Source organism: Bidens hawaiensis, unplaced genomic scaffold (assembly GCF_021521415.1).
Source record: "Bidens hawaiensis isolate Kalapana, Puna unplaced genomic scaffold, B.hawaiensis_p1.1 tig00009092_1, whole genome shotgun sequence".
Lineage (NCBI taxonomy): Eukaryota > Viridiplantae > Streptophyta > Magnoliopsida > Asterales > Asteraceae > Bidens > Bidens hawaiensis.
Window position 1 is genome coordinate 50,306 of NW_027491669.1, and position 3,006 is coordinate 53,311.

Genomic DNA, 3,006 nt, shown 5'->3' on the forward strand with positions numbered 1-3,006 from the left:
CTAAGATTTCACAAATTGATTACATAAATGTTTGAAACCTCATTTTAATTATCCAAAAACCTCATTTTTTTCACAAGAATGTACTTTAGATCATTTTATCTATGTAAATATAGCTTTGCCGTCAAATTTTAATATCACGCAACCTGTTTTATTACATCTAATCACCTGATTCTACTATCTATACATCCAAGGGGTGTGCATGGTTTGGTTTGCGTTGTTTTTGTGCTACAACCGATCAAACACTAAGAAGTCGGTTTTTACAACTGTTGGCTGTTAGTGTTAAAATAAACAAGTTTTTGTACCCGAGCGTTGTTGCGTGTTAGTGTTATATTACTCTTCTGGATGTATGTACGATGAGATAGTAAATCATCATGTTTTAAATATATAAGTGCAGCAATTATATTACCAAAAAAAACATATTTATGTACCAGCCACTGCTGCAGTCATATAATACCGAGAAAAAATCATTTCACCTTCAAAAATACCAAAATATGACTTGTTGCTGGGAAGTAATTGAGGATATTTAGCTATGTCACCATAAGCAAATTTTCTTAAAAATATGTCAGAAACAATATATACGTTATACACTTAAGTTTCATTTTTATGTACCTTTGAAATGAGAACATTGATGGGTGTATGTTTGATATCCCAACCAAATTTATTTGTGGTGCTAGCTGCCCTTAAACTATTCTCGTTTCTTATAATATACTCGCGGTATTGTCTTCTTCCTGACGCCTTTTGTAATTAAGCTGCCGTGAAAGCAATTAATCCTGATATAACTAACTCATTAATACAGATTTTGCATAATAACAAATTTTAAAAATAACACACCATAAATTTAGTTATTTAACTGATAATACCTCATAACCATCGTTCTCGGTGTAAAACATTTTTATGCTGGATTTGATAACTTTCATTCGTTATTTCATTTATTGAATTTCAGGACAAAAGTTTTGCGCCCTAACCAATAGATTATCTTTTAATGAATATGGGCTTCCATGGGTGGTTATAACAAAATCTGGATTTGGGTATGCATATGCCGCAGCCGTCCCATGCAGATCCAACTCCCAAAGACGGCATCTCTCATTTAGAGATTAATGTAAGGGCATTTAGTTATGTTATAACGAATCTTATTTGCTTCATAATAGTTCGTTAAATGTTTCAAAATCTTGTTTTCAAAATACGGATCGGTTAATTTTTTTCCTTAAATGTTTCAAAATATATGTAGGTGACATGCTTCTTAGCATGAAAAAAGACGTGTGTGTAAACCTATGAAGCATGCTTTATAGCTGCACTGAAACAATACTTGATGCAGGCAATTACTCAATTTCTGAAAGTGGACAGTCTGCTTGATGATAGTGTTGGTCAAATTGTTGAGTTAGAACTCGAAAGAGCTGGCGAGCGTTTGACTGCTCAATTGACGGTGAGATTCTTGATATTCTGATTGCATGTTTTTATTATATTCATTGATTTTGATGGTGTTAAGTGTAATATCTTTATTTATGTTTGAGAAATGAAGTAAATCGATATCATATGCATTTTATTTAACATTTCGGGAATTTTCTTTTACTACATGCATCTTGTAATATGGATTGCAAACAACTGAAGAATAATTTTTAGTAGCAATATACTTTTTGGTTCCGTATTTGGTTTGTTTAAAGTATTGGGGATTCAACTTTTTATACCTGTTTTGTATTGGGGATTCAACTTTTTATACCTGTTTTGGCTAATCAATTAGGAGGGGATTATAGCATGTTGATTGTTCATAGAGTCTTGTCTTGATGGTCATCATTCGGAAAGGTAACAAAATTCTCGACTTCATTCTTTTTTGAATTTCATAAAATAGCAAAATTGAAATATATTACAAGTATTTTTGAAGTCCTAGATATATTAATCTCTAAGCAGAAGTTTTCCATGAAGTGTATTATATATCAATCCATAATTCAACCTCTTTTTGTAGTGTTTTAAAAAAGGGAGCTTCGACTTTGTGTTAATTTGTTAATGCGGACAACCCAAACTTTGTTAACTATCACGAGTTAGGGATGAAACCTGTGAAGATGAACTGGATGAACAAATCAAACTCTGGTATGAGGATTTGGTTTGAAACAAACTCAAATTGATGTTTTAAAGTTTAACAAAGCACTTGCAATGTTCCCTCGTGTGAAGATCTTTATGGTTTTGTTAGGTTATGGTATCACCGTTTGCAGACATCTCTATTAGATTTGAGTCATTCCTTGTCTATTTTAGTTGTCGATATGATATGTTGAAGTTATTGTGATGTCCTATGAATATTAATATTTTGATTATGAAATAACGTATGTTGCTATTAAGTGAATGGCGTTGATTATCGAGCTTAATGATCATGCAGTATAACTTGTCTTTCATAATGTGTGGATAGAGCCTAGTTATAAAAAAGTACAATTATAGTGTTCATTACCTAAAATAAATGCAAAGTCTGACGTGAGACATACACTAATGGTAAATTCTAAACACTTTTTATATTGTTATACTAGTATAATATGCAAGTTTTTTTTATATTTTCTTTCTGTTGTCTATTTCGGTGTCGATTGTGAGTTGTTCCGCAACAAACTCGGGTGTCAATTGAGTTTGGAATGCCGTTACTTGAACTAGAAACACGTTTTCTTGGTCTAAAACGCTATTTAATGAAATACGACTGCGACCCAATTGGCGAAATCGATTGTGTTGCTGGAAGGTGGGGGCAACAAACTAAGATTGGAAGGAATATGTTGATTGGCTTTTTTGGGTTCTTGTCGTCGATCATATTGTTGACTTGGTTGAAGATCAGGTAGTCGATCGTAGTGTTAGGTTGGATATTTCAACTTTGGAGTCTTGTTGTTACAATTTTTGTTGTTACAGTTTTGTTGTAAAGTCATTTGTTGTCACACCCCGAAAACCTTAATTTAAACATCGGAAGACTTTTGACCAAGTCGTTCGGGTTGTGACAGTCGCCGATAGCCAATCATAATAAAGTATAGCAAAACAATA

At 32.7% G+C, this 3,006-nt stretch overlaps 1 long non-coding RNA gene across 1 annotated transcript; it reads left to right on the top strand.

Moving 5' to 3' along the window:
* Positions 1 to 461: 461 nt before the first annotated feature.
* On the top strand, positions 462 to 2,363 carry LOC143531217 (uncharacterized). The gene is made up of 4 exons (XR_013134988.1): positions 462 to 1,099; positions 1,229 to 1,423; positions 1,739 to 1,800; positions 1,961 to 2,363. It is a non-coding gene; the product is annotated as an uncharacterized LOC143531217 (long non-coding RNA).
* The last annotated feature ends 643 nt before the right edge of the window (positions 2,364 to 3,006 follow it).